General features: G+C 42.7%; 1 protein-coding gene across 1 annotated transcript in view; it reads right to left on the reverse strand.

Annotated features, from left to right (window-relative positions):
- LOC126203159 (glucose dehydrogenase [FAD, quinone]) overlaps positions 1-20,968 on the reverse strand; it is a 509,426-nt gene that overhangs the window by 270,162 nt on the left and 218,296 nt on the right. The window contains exon 3 of the mRNA XM_049937401.1: positions 9,155-9,218. The gene's annotated coding sequence lies outside the window, so the exon portion shown is untranslated. The remainder of the gene's footprint in view (positions 1-9,154; positions 9,219-20,968) is intronic.

The raw sequence follows: 20,968 nt of genomic DNA on the forward strand, positions 1-20,968 counted from the left end.
CCCCAAAACAATTCTCTCCCCTTTCTCGCTCATGTCGTCAGACCGGCTTGTGCAAGCCCGAGGTTGTTTCGGTTTGTTGTCACACGATGTTCTGCCTTCATTAAACTGTCGCACCCACGAACGCACTTTCGACACATCCATAACTCCATCACCACATGTCTCCTTCAACTGTCGATGAATTTAAATTGGTTTCACACTACGCAAATTCAGAAAACGAATAATTGCACGCTGTTCAAGTAAGGAAAACGTCGCCATTTTAAGTATTTAAAACAGTTCTCATTCTCGCCGCTGACGATAAAATTCCAACTGCCGTACGGTGCTGCCATCTCTGGGACGTATTGACAATGAACACGGCCTCATTTTAAAACAATGCGCATGTTTCTCTCTCTTTCCAGTCCGGAGAAAAAAAATCGGAGGCTTTAGAACTTGAATGCACCTCGTACAACAGTAAAAACGAATACTTTAAGCTTAATCATCTGATGTGGGCTTACTTACAAAGAACAAACGCCCAGGTAGACAATTAGCAGTAGCACGTTATCATCAAAAACATAAAAACACACAAAAACACGAGTGGCCTACCGGGACCATCTCAGCGGAGGATACGGATAGGAGGGGCGTGGGGTCAGCAAAAAATGGTTCAAATGGCTCTGAGCACTATGGGACTTAACATCGATGGTCATTAGTCCCCTAGAACTTAGAACTACTTAAACCTAACTAACCTAAGGACAGCACACAACACCCAGTCATCACGAGGCAGAGAAAATCCCTGACCCCGGTGGGGTCAGCACACCGCTCTCCCAGCCGTTATGATGGTATTCTAGACCGAAGCTGCTACTATTCGGTCGAGTAGCTCCTCAATTGGCATCACGAGGCTGAGTGCACCCCGAAAAATGGCAACAACGCATGGCGGCCTGGATGGTCACCCATCCAAGTGCCGACCACACCCGACAGCGCTTAACTTTGGTGATCTCACGGGAACTGGTGTATCCACTGCGGAAAAGCCGTTGCCCATAAAAACAGACACTTCTTGTTAATCATAACAGTTGTAATTAAATCAATCACACAACATGACTTCTGAATGCTAGATGAACTGGCAGCTGTCGTATAGCTTATTAGTAACAAGTCTTAAATCACAAAGCGTGATTGCTCTCCTTGTGTCTGACAATATAAATTTCTATATCCAGATGAACCGCAACTTGGACAACTTCCCAAACGCACAAATCACAGTAAAAGTATATGACTGCTGGATACCAGGTCCTGCAGTTGAAGTGGAGGTCAAGGTTGCAGAGCGTTGCTGACGACGGTCTGCTGGCGGCTCCTAATCAACGATGAATGTGACTGTATTCAGGCCGTGTTTGGCTTCAACTAGGTAATGGTTTGGCGCTAGAACTACTGGCTGTGTTGACGCTTCAGAGAGGTCGCCCTTGGTCGTGTCACCAAATTGAACTAGTCCTTGGCGGCCCCATAAATACCTCGTCAACGGAATCGTCTCTCAGAGGACGCTTGATATGTGGATGTAAGATAGTGCGCGCAAGTGCAGCGCTTTTGACGGGGATATTCGCACCGCTGCCGGTAAGTTTGCCAACTCCCGTTGATATCCTAGACTGTATATATGAACGAAACAGTATTCCATTACGGCACATATGTTAAAACTACCACACTACATTACCACTGAAGATGCTTCGATAACAAACGAAGCGAAACGCGTCTGACAACAAAACAAATAATCTTCATTCAGTCGCAAAGAGAGAAGAGACTAACGAACGACAGAGGATGCATGAAATAGTCATTCGCCGAGTTAAAGTTTCAGAAACATCAGTCTACAGGGCGGTCCAATGATCGTGACCGGACCAAATATCTCACGAAATAAGCATAAAACGAAAGAACTACAAAGAACTGAACTTGTCTAGCTTGAAGGGGGAAACCAGATGGCAATACGGTTGGCCAAATAGATGGCGCTGCCATAGGTCAAATGGATATCAACTGCGTTTTTTTAAATAGGAACCCCCATTTTTATTACATATTCGTATAGTACGTAAATAATATGAATGTTTTAGTTGCACTATTTTTTCGCTTTTTGATAGATAGCGCTGTAATGGTCACAAACATTTGCCTCACAATTTTAGACGAACATTTAGTAACAGGTAGGTTTTTTAAATTAAAATAAAGAACGTAGGTACGTTTGAACATTTTATTTCGGTTCTTCCAATGTGATACATGTACCTTTGTCAACTTATCATTTCTGAGAACGCATGCTGTTACAGCGTGATTACCTGTAAATACCACATTAATGCAAAAAATGCTCAAAACGATGTCCGCCAACGTCAATGCATTTGGCAATACGTGTAACGACATTCCTCTCAACAGCGAGTAGTTCGCCTTCCGTAATGTTCGCACATGCATTGACAATGGGTTGACGCATGTTGTCAGGTGTTGTCGGTGGATCACGATAGCAAATATCCTTCAACTTTCCCCACACAAAGAAATCCGGGTACGTCAGATCCGGTGAACGTGCGGGCCATGGTGTGGTGCTTCGACGACCAATCCACCTGTCCTGAAATATGCTATTCAATACCGCTTCAACCGCATGCGAGCTATGTGCCGGACATCCATTATGTTCGAAGTACATCGTCATTCTCTCATGCAGTGAAACATCTTGTAGTAACATCGGTAGAACATTATGTAGGAAATCAGCTTACATTGCACCATTTAGATAGCCATCGATAAAATGGGGGCCAATTATTCTTCCTCCCATAATGTCGCACCATACATTAACCCGTCAAGGTCGCTGATGTTCCACTTGTCGCAGCCATCGTGGATTTTCCGTTGCCCAATAGTGCATATTATGCTGGTTTACGTTACCGCTGTTGGTAAATGACGCTTCGTCGCTAAATAGAACGCGTGTAAAAAATCTGTCATCGTCCCGTAATTTCTCTTGTGCCCAGTGGCAGAACCGTACAAGACGTTCAAAGTAGTTGCCATGCAATTCCTGATGCACAGAAATATGGTGCGGGTGCAATCGATGTTGATGTAGCATTCTCAACACCGACGTTTTTGAGATTCCGTATTCTCGCGCAATTTGTCTGCTAGTGATGTGCGGATTAGCCGCGACAGCAGCTAAAACACCTACTTGGGCATCATCATTTGTTTCAGGTCGTGGTTGATGTTTCACATGTAGCTGAATACTTCCCGTTTCCTTAAATAACGTAACGATCCGGCGAACGGTCCGGATACTTGGAATATGTCGTCGAGGATACCGAGCAGCATACATAGCACACGCCAGTTGGGCATTTTCAATACAATAGCCATACATCAATACGATATCGACCTTTTCCGCAATTTTTTTTCCTTTATTGTTATTTTCAAACCCATAGAACAGGTAGGCTGGCAGCAGCACAATACGCCGCTCTTCAGCCAAAGATAGTACAATGATAAAAACAGAGAAGACACATGAGTTGGAACAAAACGGCGGGGAAAAAGCAGTAGACATATGAACATAAAAAAACATGAAGCCGTTCACACTCGATGACAATCCACACTACAAACTGTTGACACGAAGCACAAACACTGAAGATGTCGATGGCACTGGTGAACGATGGAGTGTGACGGTGAACACTGAACACTAAACACGACGGCACACACGAGACACTGATGGCGATGATCCCCGGCGCGCGAATGTCCACTTAGCGTGTGCGAGTCCGGTGACCTGCCAAGAGGGGAAGAAGGGTGAGGTGGGGGAGAGGGGAGAACAAGGATGACAATGGCTGAGGAGATGGGGGGAGGAGGGGAGGGACAGGTGAGGGGAAGCCCGGAGGAGGAGTGGGGAGAAATGGAGGATGGAGGGAAGAGGGAGAGAAGGGAGGGAGGGTGCCCAAAGGAGCAAACACAGGAAGAGGGTGGGAGGAACAAAGTTGGTAGGAGGGGTAGATGGAGAGGAGGAGGGCATCATCAGGGAGAGGGAGCTGGTGGAAGCCACCTTGGGAGAGGGTAAGGAGGGTGGAGAGATGGAGACCAGGTGGGACGTGGGAATACAGGCACAGCAGTGGGCAGGGGTGGGAGAGGATGGGCGAGACAAGCGGGTGAGGAGGATCGAGCTTGCGGGAGGTGTACAGGATCCGTATCCTTTCAAGGAAAAGGGAAAAGGAGGAGGTGGGGAACGGAATGAGATCATACAGGATCCGCGTGGGGGACGGGAGACAGATGCGATAGGCGAGGCGGAGAGCATGGCATTCAAGGATTTGAAGTGATTTAAAAACGGTAGGGGGGGGGGGGAGATACAGACCGGATGGGCGTAACAAAGGATAGGGCGGATAAGGGATTTATAGGTGTGGAGTATGGTGGGTCCAGACCCCACGTACGGCCAGAAAGGAGCTTGAGGAGACAGAGTCGGGAGCGTGCCTTGGCTTGGATTGTCTGGAGATGGGGGGGTCCAGGAGAGGCGACTGTCGAGGGTGACGCCAAGGTACTTAAGGGTGGGGGTGAGGGCGATAGGACGGTCATAGATGGTGAGATAGAAATCAAGGTGGCGGAAGGAAGGGGTGGTTTTGCCTACAATGATCGCCTGGGTTTTGGAGGGATTGACCTTGAGCAACCACTGGTTGCACCAAGCGGTGAACCGGTCAAGATGGGATTGGAGAAGGTGTTGGGAGCGCTGCAGGGTGGGGTCAAGGGCAAGGAAGGCGGTGTCAGCGGCAAACTGGAGAAGGTGGACGGGGGGTGACGGCGGCGGCATGTCCGCCGTATATAAAAGGCTCCACAATTGGTAAACGGTCAATTTTAACACGGGTAATGTATCATGAAGCAAATACCGTCTGCACTGGCGGAATGTTACGTGATACCACGTACTTAAACGTTTGTGACTATTACAGCGCCATCTGTCACAAAGCGAGAGAAGTGGTCCAACTAATTTATATTTCTTTACGTACTACATTAATATGTAATAAAAATCGGGGTTCCTATTATAAAAAACGCAGTTGATATCCGTTTGACCTATGGCAGCGCCATGTAACGGGCCAACTATAGCGCCATCTGGTTTCCCCCTTCAAGCTAGACGAGTTTCGTTCTTTGTATTTTTCGTTTGATGCTTATTCCGTGAGATATTTGGCCCGGTCACTATCAATGGACCATCCTGTATATTGACAAAGGCATCATAAAAATGAAAGAAGAAAATAAATAAAACTACCAAAATACAAAGTAGCCTTCAAAATATACATAGACAATGATATCATTAATATAAATTCGAAAGTCGCCTTCACACTTAAACAGCAGCTGATAAGTTACAGATGTTCAGACATGTATTAATCAAAATGTGTAATTGGCACTGATACTAATCGAAAACTAGATAATGATGCCCTTTGGCATCTCTTCCCTTTACCCTTCTAGTGTCCTGTATAATTTTGTGCTTACTCGTTGAGTAGTTGTCACAAACGTCCTGTGTTATGTTGGGTGGTTATATCGCCCTGGTTAGCCACCAGATCAGGTAAGGCCAGTTTGTCCTGATACCTCATTCGCTGAGGTACTACGTTCCGTTCGGAGGGAACAGGTTCCCCACTCGAGCTCTTTGGTTGCGATTCAGCGGTTAAGGCCATCGCACGACGACAACATAAGAAGGCAGCTGAAATTGGTGATGAGCCAATATGGCAACGAGAAGCGCCCCTGGCCAACGGCGCTCCTTGGTGTGGCTCCCTAGCCCGCCACTTCAGACGTGTTTTGTTGCGCAGTGCCGTAAACTGTTTCACGACGTAGCTGCTCACGAAGGATCCGTAATGCTGCTCCAGCAATAGTCGAGCGTGCCACAGATGCCGCCTTACATCAATTTCGTTCTCATCTCAGGCCCGCTGCTCGGCCGATTCAGGTCAAGTCGTGAACACGACGTTAACAGCAGATCGGCTGGGGCGTTGGGTTGAGGGAGAGTCAACCACCGCCCACGCTGAACATGACTCAATCGTGAAGGATTGTAAACAGACCAAATTAAAATTGACGAGTTATTCTTTCTCATTACTGACGCCTTTCAGCTCAGTAAACTTTCATCAGTATTTCCCCACTGTCTTTTAAGAAATGTCATTTCTCCAACTCTGAAACGTTTTTCGTCTATGGCCTCTTTATTCAGCGAAAACACATTTTAACCATCAATTTCCTGAAATTTGCAGAGGTAAAATAGTCTATAGTGAAAAAAATATGGAAAATAGGATCAATAAATTACCCACAAGCTGTCCAATGGTTTTTGTTCTGATTACGATTTTCGAATTCGTTTATTTATACAGGAAGGAGACGAACCATGACTTACAATCTTTTCTTGTTTTACTAGACATTCAAAAACATTATGAAATCAGAATTTCCCGCAGTTATTTTATCTGCTGGAAGAACTTTTTTTCCTCTAATGACCACAGTAATGTATCCATTTCTATCATCCATGACACAGCGTCGCAAAACCTCAGACAGCCGTAAGATACTGAACTTGTATCCGAAAGTGTGGAAGTTCAAAAAACATCATCCAGACAGCCAGATTTTATGTTTTCCATGAGCTACATCTACATCTACATCTACATGGATACTCTGCAAGTCACATTTAAGTGCCTGGCAGAGGGTTCATCCAACTCCCTTCACAATTATCTATTATTCCAATCTCGTATAGCGCGCGGAAAGAATGAACACCTCTGTCTTTCCGTACGAGCTCTGATTTCCCTTATTTTATCGTGATGATCGTTCCTCCCTATCTAGGTAGGTGTCAACAAAATATTTTCGCATTCGGAGGAGAAAGTTGGTGATTGGAATTTCCTGAGAAGATTCCGTCGCAACGAAAAACTTTCTTTTAATGATTTCCAGCCCAAATCCTGTATCATTTCTGTGACACTCTCTCCCATATTTCGCGATAATACAAAACGTGCTGCCCTTCTTTGAACTTTTTCGATGTACTCCGTCAGTCCTCTCCGATAAGGATCCCACACCGCGCAGCAGTATTCTAAAAGAGGACGGACAAGCGTAGTGTAGGCAGTCTCCTTAGTAGATCTGTTACATTTTCTGTGTCCTGCCACCAAAACGCAGTCTTTGGTTAGCCTTCCATACAACATTTTCAATGTGTTCCTTCCAATTTAAGTTGTTCGTAACTGTAATACCTAGGTATTTAGTTGAACTTACAGCTTTTAGATTAGACTGATATATCGTGTAACCGAAGTTTAACGGATTCCTCACACTTTCCACGAAGGAATTACTGCTTTACCAACACCTATGATCAACTTTTTGAGGAAAGAGATGTAAAAGTACCTGTTTTAGGCAATCGTCAACAAATGACAGAAACGATTCCTACGAAATCGGGTCAAAATATAAACAGACTTGTGATCCGTCAACGACTTCGTTCTGACTTCCATATTATGTTTACAGATTCTTACGACCAGCTTCTTGGGAAAAACACTATTTTCCAGCTCTCGACGCGTAAATACTATCGCATATCTCCCCAGTGAGCCTATCTGAAAGTTGTCCGTAGTCACGAAAAGCAAATAGTTGATCGAGTTTGTGAAACAGTTGCGAATACATATCAGCAAAAAGATTACTGTTCAATAAACTGCAGATATTTCTAATGACGAATTCATTGACAGATGAGTGAGATAGTACACAGGTGTTTCAGGAGTATTAGCAAATATTTTAGATGGTAGTACGGGCTAATTCGAATAAAATTTACTTGTGTGTCCAACTTTTTACTGATTATAAACAGACGTAGCTGCAAAGATATGTTTCCATTTCACCGGTTCGTGCATCAGTTATGTTGGTTTACTCATGGAATGTAAGGTTCATTTTAAGTACAAGTTGATAACTTGTATTTGATTGTCCATAAATTAATTTCTGAACTCTTACAGACCATCTGTTGATTGGACCTGTTCTGTTACCGGATCGTCTTATATCGCCCCTCATCTTGACTGTCTCGAAAACAAAAATTCAGCGTTATAGGAAGAGTCTTCTTCAGCTATAAGAATGTTCTTTCAACGTGAAGGGGCCTCTGTACATTCTAGTTGTCAGGTATTACCTAAATCTAACACTGATCGGCGAAAATGGTCACGTTACGTTTTTTGGCCACAATGGAAAATTGGAAATTTGTGGTAGGGTCTATGGAACCAAACGGCTGAGGTCATCGGTCCCTAGGCTTACACCCTACTTAATCTATCGTAAATTACACTAAGGACAACACACACACACACACACACACACACACACACACACACATACACACATGCCCGAGAGAGGACTCAAACCTCCGACGGGGGAAGCTGTGGCCACCATGGTTTGGATTTTTTTTTTTTTTCCTGTCGGATAAACGCTTCAGCACACTTTTAGTTTTCTTTTAAGCTGCAATTAAAATGAATAAAAGTGCAGTTGGCGCGTTTATCTGATTTCAAGGATATCAAATCAGTACTAAAACAATGGAATCTGCCACACAATGCGGCATATGTTGGAAGAGAAATGACTTATGCGTGCAGGTCGGCTGAAAGGCTGTCCGTAAAGAAATTGAAAATAGGAGAACTGATCTTTCTAATAATGACTAAAGCTGTCCTCATTACAGAACGGCAAGACGGACTCAGAAGAGCAACATTTCGTATTGTCAGCAAAACTCGAAAGAGCGCAGTGAAGTCGTAGGCAGGCTTTATGTAAATGAACTTTGAATACTTGCCTTTCCTTAATATATTCTATTTCTTTAGGTTAAATTCCAACAGATTTATCTCCGTAATAAACAAAAATTTGACATACATTATGTTAAATTAGTCTCTACCACCACCTCTTAACATTTTTACTTTTACTCCAGAAACTTCCTGTATTTCCTTACTGTTACCTAATTAGCTATTTCTTAACTTCTTACAACGTCCAAGTGACAGTCCGCTTTTTCCTGGTAGACGTTTGCCACACGCTTCGTTTTCTACAACTCTAAGGGCCCTTCATTTTGTACTTTACGTGCCCACTTGCAGAACATTCAACTCACGCGGCGCGTAAAGCACGCCTAATAACTGCTCCGTATCTTTTCATGGCCATAATGTAAGTGCTTGCAGCGCATGAGGACACGTCTATAGTGCTCAGCCTAGAGAGTCATATTTTTAATAAGGTGATGATGCTGCTCACGAGCTTCGTGAGTACGACTCGATAATACGACAAGACTGGGCTCACTTACCTTTAAAGACCGCTGTTACGATTCTCAGTCTTCGTCAGCGGCCGGTTATTGCCATGCGTTGTTCCTGTAAAGAAGGAGGAGGTCACTTAAATCACAAGTACTAAACATAATTATTCAGGATATTACTTAAAAGAATTGTAATCTCACGCTGAAAACCAAGAACGCCATCAGATGATGCATTAGTGATTGTGACTTCTCATATCCAGACTTCAATATTGCTATATTGTGTATCTGCTACAAAGTAGTTTCTGTAGGTATAGTCGGGGAACTTGTCGATACCTATCGAAAATCATCTTGTTCTACCATGAGATGGTGTGAAAAACTACTAAACTTCTAACAAGTTCCGGCCGTCATAATTTGTCATCAGACAAAGAAAATTTTTCATTCACTTCGGCGATGTGCCATTTTCATCAGAACATATACAGCCGTACATTGCACACACCCTTAAAGGCTGACTGTGTAACGTTACGAGGCGTAAGAAAGCATCTGAAAATGTTACATCCTCGAAATCAGCTGATCGTGAGAAATAAATGGCCGTGATCGTAAGACAGCCAAGGTGGAGTATGGAATTTTCTTTTAATATATGCGTGACTTGGGCGCCCAATATGCTAAGAACTTAACAAATGACATTTAGGCATTATACAGAAGAATCCATGAGCATTACTTATACACAAGATTAGTGAAAACATAAAACAGAAAATTGTACTAACGAATTAGATGAAGAAACATTTCCATTTATCTTTTTTCCACTTTTTTCTCTTTGAGTAATAGTAGTCTTTGCATGACTGTAGTAGGATGAGGATACAGGATGACTTCGACAGAATTTCTATTTGGTGTGATGAATGGCAGCTTGTTCTAAATGTAGGAAAATGTAAGTTAATGCAGATAAGTGGGAGGAGCACCCTTACAATGTTTGAATGCAGTATTATTGATGTGCTGCTTGACAAAGTCAAACCGATTAAGTACCTAGACCCAAAGTTGCAAAGTGATATGAATGTAACGAGTACTAAGGCTATTAGTATGGAAGGCGAGTGGATGGCAGAGTTTTAGGAAAATATTGATCATCTGCAAATCACGTATAGAGCCCTTGTGCGAGTACTGTTCGAGAGTTTGGGGTCACCACCAAGTAGGATCAGACGAACGCATCGAAACAATTCAGAGGCTGGCAGCCTTATTTTGTTATCTATAGATTAGATCAACTCACTGGTGTTACAGAGATGCTTCGTGAACTCAAATGGGAACCCCTGCAGGAAGACGACTTTTTCTCACGAAACACTATTGAGAAAGTTTAGATAAAAGGCATTTACAGCTGACTGCAGAACGATTCCACAGCTGTCGATGAACACTGCGCGTAAGAGCTCTGAAGAGAAGAGAAATTAGGCTCGCAAGGACGCATACAGACAGTAGTTTTGTCCGTCGCTCCACCTGCAAGTTGTACGGGAAAGGAATTGACTAGTAGTGGTTCGTGGTACCTAGCGCCGTGCACCATACGGTGGCTTGCGCGGTATGTGTTTATATATGTACGTCTAGCTGTACTTTTTTCTCTTTTTCTTTTACGTAGCTTTATCTTTACTATACGCAGAAATTTCTATCTACGCACATGCATGACGCCCAATGAATTAAAAAATCGTTCACGCACGTCCTAGTCTTCGCAATAAGATTTCACATCACTAATTTTGAATATTTGTTGGTGGTGATACTGGGTTCGAAGTCTGATCGTTATGATTATAACCACAACAGCACAAGTCACCAAGTGTAGATATATATCCCCCTATGGCGTTCATGATTTCAAGGACACCAATCAACTACTAGCTTTCTACTACAAGATGTTACTGTAAGGTATTTGAAAATTTTTGTCATTCGGAAATGAAGCAGCATCTTGTATGCATTAAGGTGTACCACAGTAGCATAGATGATCATTCTCAAAACCCAAATCGCGTATCCGCGACAGTCGACGCTGTACAGTCGCAGTGCGTGTGCAGGTTCGGGTTCCAGCGGATGGATAGAGTATAAGTCAGAAACAAATCATCTGCGTAGAAAAGTCCGCAGTAATATCTGCACAGGCCAAGACAATGAATCTTATTTCGTGGGAAGTGCATAATGTTCATTATCCTATTTTCTTGTTTCAAGTGGTGCATGGTAGAACTACAGTCGGTTATTAAGTGTTGTCTAGGGAACGGAGAAAATCAGTTATTGAATTTTATGACGATTTTAGCAAGTGACCATACAAAATAGTTTCCTTTTTTTTCACTTGTTCTTCCTAAAATGAGGTGAAGCTATGGGTATATGAGAAACCAACGATATACACTCAAATTTTACCAAATATCAGACGTAAGTGTCGAGGTCATGGCACTGAACACAATCGTAACATCATTGTAAAATATGTCCTGTATCAAAAAATAACCCTGATTTAAAGAATCGAACATTTGATCTTAGTTTTAACAAAAATCGCATTTTTCATGTATCTCACTATTTATTACATGATATCTCCTGATGAATATGCATGTGTATTCAGTGGTGTACACGGATAGTGTCAGCCGGCCGTGGTGGCCGAGTGGTTCTAGGTGCTTAAGTCTGGAACCGCGCGACCGCTACGATCGCAGGTTCGAATCCTGCCTCGGGCATGGATGTGTGTGAAGTCCTTAGGTTAGTTAGGTTTAAGTAGTTCTACGTTCAAGGGACTGATGACCTCAGAAGTTAAGTCCCACAGTGCTCAGAGCCATTTGAACCATTTGAACGGATAGTGTCTGAAAAATATGTTGATAATAGAGTTGGTAGAAAAGAAGTAATAAATTAAAACGTCATCCCTTATGTTGCAGTTTACTGCATTAAAATTGAACGTATAATAAGCTATAAACTTTTTTCCTCGCATTATTTTTCGGGAGTGTCACAGAGGAGAATGATCGTAAAGACTTAAATTTATGTGTGAAGTTGTCTGTATGCCACTACGTGCACTCGTTCTGAAATATCGGGTGGTTACAGTGTGACACAGGTCACGTACACAGTTTATAACATTAGAATTTGACTTACTGTGTAAAATTGTACCTCTTCATTAGCAAATTTAAATACGATCTATATTAAACAGATAGGTAACCAGCAACTGTGATCTTGTCAGCGTTATCCATACGGACCCGTTGCACCACGCTAAAAATCATTGAACACTGAATGACTCCCTCGTTGAGCTCGTTGACCCGTTTTAGAAAATTCCACATTCGCAGGACAGGAGATGTGTCACCTTACGAAAAATACTTCATTAAAAAAGGGTAAGATCGAATTAAAAAGTGACCTATTTTAATATGATAGCTTTATCCTTTACCCTCACCACCAGACACCACAATGTGGCTTGTAGTGTTAGATGTACAAATAAAGAAATAAAAGCATGCATTAAGAGAAGAATGATTTGCAGCACTTTCAGTTAGCTCTAGCTTAGTGCTCATTTATTTCTGGCCACTTGATACAGCGCACAATAAAAGCAGTAAGGTATTAATTGTCTTCTGGTGAGAGATTTATACAAATGTTGTCCCCTCACATAGGTTGACGAAAGCAATGAAATACCCACGGACTTCTTATTTGAATCTAATTCAGCCACTGAAGATTTTCCACGGATTTCTGAACTGAAAACGATCTTTATTAGGGTTTAACGTCCCGTCGACCACTAGCTCATTAGGGCAAAGCTTGAGTTGAGGAAGTATGGTAAAGAAAATCGAAGACGCCCTTTCGAAGTAACCTTACCGGCATTCAGTTTAGGAGATTTATGGAAATCACGGAAAACTTTAAATCTGCATTGCGAACGGGAATTTTTAATTGTCGCCTCCCCGAAATAATTCTAATGAATCACCTTCCTTCGATAGAAAACAATACAACCCTTCTTATCAACTAGTTTCAGATTCCAGTGCAGCGTAAAGTAGAACGGTTTCTTTTCTTCTTTGGATTTGTTGTCTTGAATGCAAAATCTATCTACTTGATGTTTGCTAAACACTAAAAATGGTTCAAATGGCTCTGAGCACTATGGGACTTCTGAGGTCATCAGTCCCCTAGAACGTAGAACTACTTAAACCTAACTAACCTAAGGACATCACACACATCCATGCCCGAGGCAGGATTCGAACCTGCGACCGTAGCGGTCGCGCGGTTCCAGACTGTAGCGCCTAGAACCTCTCGGCCACTCCGGCCTGCTCTAAACACTACAGGATCCCTTAAACTAGTAGTTTGTTTTTGTATGGTGTCTCCTCACCAATACTACGTAAAATTGTGTTACAGTCAACTTCTTTCTCTTGTCAAAGCTGTGTAATAACGCCAATACGTAAGATCATATACGAGCTTAACACTTTCTTTCCGTGCTAGTGGCATTAGATATGCTTCCTAATTTTTCTTGTGTTTTACCAATTCTTTTCATGATTTTGCTCGAAATTTTCGTTGATTTACCAATCAGAGATCTGATGCTTAAATTAGCAATTCTCATATAGGATATAGTTTTAGGTATATTTTGCCTCTCTGCGTCAGCCATAATCAAGATTTTATGTTCTAAAATATCTCGAAAGGTTCTCTTCAGATCTTTTCGAGCTACCTTTTAATTCTGATTTCTACGTAAACATAGGCATCAGATACTAAAAACAAAACAAAAAAAGACCTATTCGCATGGCTCCTACTACTCTGATCATAATACCCGATCGGCGATGTGAAGGAAAATGTTGTGCCGTATAAAAAGAAATGGAAATATTGGTTTAAATTTATAGTACGTGATCTAGACATAACTACGTACACGCTAGTATACTTAGTTAACATTGTTTCCTACCCATCTTAGTACAGGGGGACACCAAAAGTAAAACAAGAAATCATCTTGGAAGCACAGAGACAAAAATAAAATGCAACCAGCTTAATAACATTGATTGTAGACTGATGTTTGCACATAGCAAACTAGCTATGTGGCTACATACCACTGCCTGCCGCCATGTCCTGGAAACGCTCAGAGGGACGAAATACCCTTCGCGCCGGAATATCCATCTATTTTATGTCACCATCAACACTTTACCGTTATTAATGTTAAATCTGCCCAATGGGAATTTGGTTTCTCCACTGTCAGTTCGATTAATTGACAAGAACCATGCATTCTACAACTGCCCCGTCTGCCCATTTTGGTAGGCAATGAAAAAAAAGGACATTTTGGAAGTATGTAAGAATCTTTTACTGTCTGCATTCGTGGTATTTCTGTTGTGACGCGCGCTTTTTCAATTAATGACTGTGTCACAGCTGTTACATAAACGAGAATAACAACCATCACAGTGTAGTTGTGTTCATCGCTGCTGGTCTTCTCGTTGCTCCTGAAACTGTTGGTTGTGATTCAACGTCAGCCGAACGTCTGCGACCTGGCATTCACGCCGCTGGCGACCCGGACATTCACCGACCATCAGGGTTCCGCCACGGCCTTGACACGTTTGTCGTCGTCCGTAGAACGTTTCTGTTAGTATTTGTACGTTATGGGTTGCCGTTCAGAGCATCTTTTCAGTGATATCAGCTCCAAAGAAGAGTAACACGAATACAAACCAAGTTATTCGATTTGTGTAACATCGGAAATCCCTGTAAATTGCCAAGTGCCCCATTCTTTGTAGTTAAGATGGTCGACTCATATCTGTGGTTAATGTCAAGGCAATGTATATACCACCTTTCCACCTGTGTTAGTAATGATTACCTTCTCTACTGTACCTACGCTGACGAGCAAAGAACATTATGATCACTATTAATGATTACAACATCTGTGTTTATAAGTGTCTGTATTTTCATACTACAATGTTCATCAAACATGCATGCATGTCTCCTGTTCTGACGATTACACCTGTGGCAATTATTATAAAATGAAGTCGCAGTTCGCGAATCTGGATGGAAGTCCCTGTGTGGGAAACACAAAATGTGCGAAAGTAAGGACTGTGGACTCCGTGACATATGGAAGTTTAGATCGGTCTTGAAGGCGTGCTCGGATAGGTAAAGTGGTTAATGTGACCGCTCTCGACAAGCGGGAAATCCCACTTGGAGTCCCCGTATGACACAAATCTTCATATTTCGCAAACAGCCGGCATCAATCCGGATTCGTGAAATGCGAATCCATTTCGTATCTTTATAACTACTGGCCAGCGCAAGATTGTGTGCCACAGTTCGGCGTTTTGGTCACCTGACGTTTGAAGGAAAGTGTATATGCAGAGCAGGCACGAATGGATTATCACTCTGGCGACGATACGGGACGAAAATGAAGAAATCCACAAGACAAAGGGCAGATTGTTATGACACGGCGCCTGGGAACGAGCATTTCGGCCGTTCGTGTGCTACTGTCATGAATATGTATGGATTGTCGTTGAAGTATGGTGGAACCAAAAGTAGTCAACAAGGTGTCGGATGTCCTTTACTGTCCGCAGCTCGTGGTCGTGCGGTAGCGTTCTCGCTTCCCGCGCCAGGGTTCCCAGGTTCGATTCCCGGCGAGGTCAGGGATTTTCTCTGCCTCGTGATGACTGGGTGTTGTGTGATGTCCTTAGGTTAGTTAGGTTTAAGTAGTTCTAAGTTCTAGGGGACTGATGACCATAGATGTTAAGTCCCATAGTGCCCAGAGCCATTTGAACCATTTTTTTTTTTTTTTTTTTTTTTTTTTGTCCTTTACTCGTCACCGAATGCAGACGTCGGAATCTTGCCTTCTCTGTAAAGGACAGGCAGTGATGTGTGACAGATCTGACGTCACAGTACAATGCTGGTGGAGGCATAGGTGTTTCAGAGCCCGATGTTGAACATGGGTCTCCTAACCAGTCGATGTCTCCCAAGTTGAACCCAGACATATCCACTTACAATTTCAGTGGGTACAGGATCGTCGAGGTAGGACTGTGGATCAATGGTAGCCTATCGACTGGTCGGATGTGCATTTCTCTTGTTATTTCCGAACGATGGGCGTGTCCGGATACACCGACATCTAAACTAAATGCTGGTGAAACTATACAGCGTGCCACGGAAGCAGTCTGGTAGGGGTATCGTACTGAGGGGGACATTCACCTATGCTTTCATGGGACTTGTAACAGCAATCGAAGGCACCTTGACAGTTGTAGACTACGCCAACATTATTATGGTTCACGTGTATCCTTTCACATTTGCTGTCTTCCCCGACGGAGTTGGAATCTTCTGACAGGATAACTTGCTGTCTCACAAGACCAGAATCGTATTGGAGTGGCTTTATAAGCGTCACAGTGAACTAATGTTCATGTGTTGGCCACCAGCTTCGCCTCATTTTCCCCGATGACACACGTCTGCTCTGTTTACACAAACCATTCAGGAATTCCGTGACCTGCACGTAGACATCTGGTACCACATACCTCCGGAAACTCACCAAAGACTTCTAGAATCCATAATATGCAGAATCTTGGCTCTATTTCTCTCAGAAGATGAACCAAAAAAATGTCGTGTGACTAGGGCCTCCCGTCGGGTAGACCGTTCGCCGGGTGCAAGTCTCGATTTGACCCCACTTCGGCGACTTGCGCGTCGATGGGGGATGAAATGATGATGATAAGGGCAACACAACACTCAGTCCTTGTGCGGAGAAAAACCTCCGACCAAGGCGGGAATCGAAGCCGAGCCCTTAGGATTGACATGCTGACGTAAATTTCACACCTGGAAACCTCTGCATCGAAGGACACCGCTACGTAACGTCTGGCTGCGGACGCGGGTGTTAACCAGTGTTCAAACACAAATACTTGTTCAGCTCCTACCAGTCTTTCGCTAACAGATTAGCATCTTCGTCTAAGCAGCTGAGGATTCGTGTTCGCGATATCTGCCTCTGGTCTTACGATTTCAGGATATCATCCAAATGTTCCACACTGTACGTGAAATGAACTTCAAAATAGTTTGGAAAAGAGAAACAAACGCATGACTATCAAGCATAGAGGAAGTGATTAACGCCCTGAATCCGTTGCATCAGACGAACTTACATGGCAAGAATCTTATCGTTGTAAAGAAACTGACGGCTGTGACAAACATTACGTGCCTGTGGAAAACATAAAAGTGCATTCCGTTTCTGTTCAGGAGCCATTCGACCCACTGAGTATAATCAAATTCATTGACTAAGTTTCAGTTGTCCGTGGACAAATCACCATTTGACATCAGTATAGGCTAAACAGACGAAAATAATTTTTTGAACGAATTGAGTTAAAATTTCAAATAAACTGGACGACAAAGGGAGTTTGGACTTCAAGCAATTTGACCAAACATCAACATTAGTGTAGCATGGTCTTACTTCACAAAACACTGAGGAAAGACCTGAGCCGACAGAGATGGTCCAAGAATTAGTTAAGAGACTTGACGCACATTCTGGAGTGAGGTTCAAATTTCAGTGCAGAGATTATTTCCCTGTGGCTTCCCTAGCTGGATTAAGGCGACTGCCGTGATTTTTTATTTCAAAATGCCACTGCCATTTTCTTCATCATCTTTTTTCCTTCCGCGTTTGTGGTCTCTGATGGCTGAGATGCCGACGAGATGATATACCCTAACAGGGAAAAGAAATGATACGAGTAGTTGACAATAACGTGAAAGAAAAATATTAATCCAACACTATATTTTAGTTACTTGACTTTAAAAAAAAAAACAGAAAGTGGGACCTAAAGCAATAATCGGTTACAGTCTCTCCTCTTCCCTCCAGCTGAAATCAATCATCATTAATACGACCTACAAACAACAATACGATTACGAACAATAAGCGACAAGTTAATTCTTCGTACAGATCGGGATTCGCACCCTTATGCCTGTGTTTCTAGGGAATGTGTTATCAATAGCTTGGCCCAGGCATGCATAGCGGTGCGACTGAAGAATTGAACAAATCACAGGTCCATCCCCAAATCATCCTAAGTTTCCAGTCTTGCTGTACTACCGTGTGACATGACCTCATTCCAGATGTTGTGCCGGCCGGAGTGGCCGAGCGGTTCTAGGCGCTATAGTCTGCAACCGAGCGACCCCTACGGTCGCAGGTTCGAATCCTGCCTCGGGCATGGATGTGTGTGACGTCCTTAGGTTAGTTAGGTTTAAGTAGTTCTAAGTTCTAGGGGACAGATGACCTTACAAGTTAAGTCCAATAGTGCTCAGAGCCATTTTGAACCAGATGTTTCTGTGCTTTCGTTGGTCTCCGCCGTATCTTTTCTCTTACTAGCGTCACTCCAACAGTGCCTCAAGAAAGCGTCTGTGGAGATTGGAAGGAAGCTAAGAAAAGCATTCTCGGACGGTGCAACTGGTAACACACTGTCTACTAAATACAGGTGTTTCAGTTCGAATCTTGGTTAGATACACAGATTCAGGTTGCCACAACGTATATTTCACTGAAGAGTCCAACAAAAATATCACCTCAGCGTGGGTATGTTTACAAATTAGTTAAAATAGGCTGTCAAGGAATTACCGATTCGAATTTCTGATAAAATTATACTGTTTAACTTCAGTTAAACTTCAACAACGAATGGAAGTGTTTCGTAGAGAAAATTCAAAAGCAAGCCCCAAAATTTATTGAAATAAGACTAAAATGAGGTACAATGAACGCATGGAAAAGAAAAATGTACAAATTAACAATGAAGAAATAAAGCTAATCGTAATGTTTTAGTGTTAAGGGTAATTCGAAAGAAAAATAATGTGAAAGGAACAGTGCATGGTAAGATTAGAATAACAGTTTCTAGAATAGGGAGTAGGCTACTTGAACATTTGGCAAAGAATCCTCGAAAACTTGAAAGTGTGGAGAATAAGAACCGCAACGGCACGCGATGATGAGACATTTTAAAGCAGGTAGTGTAGGATATTGGTTGAAATTGCTTGTTGTTGTTGTTGGTGTGCTCTTCAGTCCAACTACTATTTTGATACACTCTCCATGCTACTCTGTTCTGTGAAAGCCTCTTCATCCCCGAGTAGCTATTGCAACCCATATGCTTGTGAATCTGCATAATGTATTCATCTCTCGGACTCACTCTACCATTCTTAGCCCCCACACTTCTCTTCAGTCCTAAATTGGCGATACCTTGACGTCTTAAAAGGTGTCCTATCAACTGATCCCTTCTTTTAGTCAAGTTCTGCCACAAATTTCTTATCCCCCCAGTGATCTACCCATCTAATTTTCAGCATTCTTCTCTAGCTTCTATTCTCTTGTTGTCTTTACTGTTTATTGTCATAGTTCCACTTCCATACACGACTACACTTCACGCAAATAGCTTCAGAAAAGACTTTGTAACACTGAAACCTACATTGGATGTTAAAAAATTTCTCTTCTGTGGAAACTCGTTTCTTGCTATTGGCTTTCTACATCTTATAACCACTATTTCAACCATTATCAATTACTTTTCTGTCCAAACACCAAACTCACCTGCTGCTTTAAAAGTCTCGTTTCCTAGTCTAATTCCCTCAACGTCACCTAATTTAATTCGACTATGTCCGTTATCCCTGTTTTCCTTTTGTTGGTATCCATCTTATATTCTCGTTTCAAGACGCTGTCCATTCCGTTTAACCGCTCTTCCAATTACTTTGCTCACTTTTGATACCTAGGTCCGTTGCAGTACCTTTCCGCCACTTGCCCCAATAGTTCATTCCACGGTCATGTAAATCAATGCAAACATAACGCCTGGCGTTACACACTACACGCAAACATCAAGGCATCTTTATCCAGGAGACACATTCATATTTCACAGGCAATGTGCCACTGTGCGAGAAACAGTAAATCATATCCATTGTGATCGCCGTTTAATTCTACGCGTATTGCTGCCTCCAGTATCAAACTTTTTTATTTGTGTTAAGCTTATTCACGTTTTGCAAATATTTATGATTTTTTACTTTGCTTCCTGGTAGTTTATTTGGTTAGAAGTAGTGTCATAGTAGCAACGTACTAACACCGTAGTAGCCTCACAAATACAGGATGATTCAAACAGAAAGAACTGATTTCAAGTGTTCATTCCAGAGAAGCTATGAAAGAGAGAAACATACCGGGTATGTCACTGGATAGAGGAAGGTTCAAAGTTTTATGTTAGCACAGATACTACTCTATACACTTAACATGAGCACCTGAGAAACATCGAAACGGTAGTTCATTTCATTACACACACGAATCAATAGATCCATTTTTATTGAATCGACAGCTTCAACAATTCGATTTCTCGTGTCTTGATGAGTACGTGCCGTAGGTACCCCCGCAGAACAAAATCGCAGGGTGTGAGGTCTGGTGAACTCGGAGGCCAAAGCAATGAACAAGGGCATGTTGTCCACCTCTTCCAAACCAAAGTTTTGGGACTGTGTCGTTAAGATAACGCCGCACCTCAACGTGCAAACGAGGTGGATCGTTGGAATCTTTGTGAAGATGAGGAAACAACCAGTTTTGCAGCATGTTCAGGTGTGAAACTCCGTCACAGTTTCCATAAACTTTGTAAACAGAAACGGCATAAAACACATTCAGTTTCGGAAAGTCTAATGTTTACTTTACCCGATAGATGGAAGGTCGAGCCATTCGAAAATATGAGTGGTTCGGAAAAAGTGTCCTTTGCAATATCCTAGAGAATCTAAACGTAAAATTCGTATCTTCTTTTATGGTCGCAGGGACGCAGTTGCTGCTGTACTGCAACTTGTAAAGCTTCATATGCAGCCGCCGTTTCAGAACACGCCACACCGTTGTTTTAGGAAGTTGAAGTTTCTCGCCTCCCAGTCTTGCAGACTTCCAAGGGCTTCGTATTAACGCAGCTCAGATAAGCTCGGCATTTTCATCAGATGTGCGTGACCGGCCAGTGCTCTTCCCTTTCTGTTTGAAACCAACTTCCAAAAATTTTGTATGTC

The sequence above is a fragment of the Schistocerca nitens genome, chromosome 9 (assembly GCF_023898315.1).
Source record: "Schistocerca nitens isolate TAMUIC-IGC-003100 chromosome 9, iqSchNite1.1, whole genome shotgun sequence".
NCBI classification, from domain to species: domain Eukaryota; kingdom Metazoa; phylum Arthropoda; class Insecta; order Orthoptera; family Acrididae; genus Schistocerca; species Schistocerca nitens.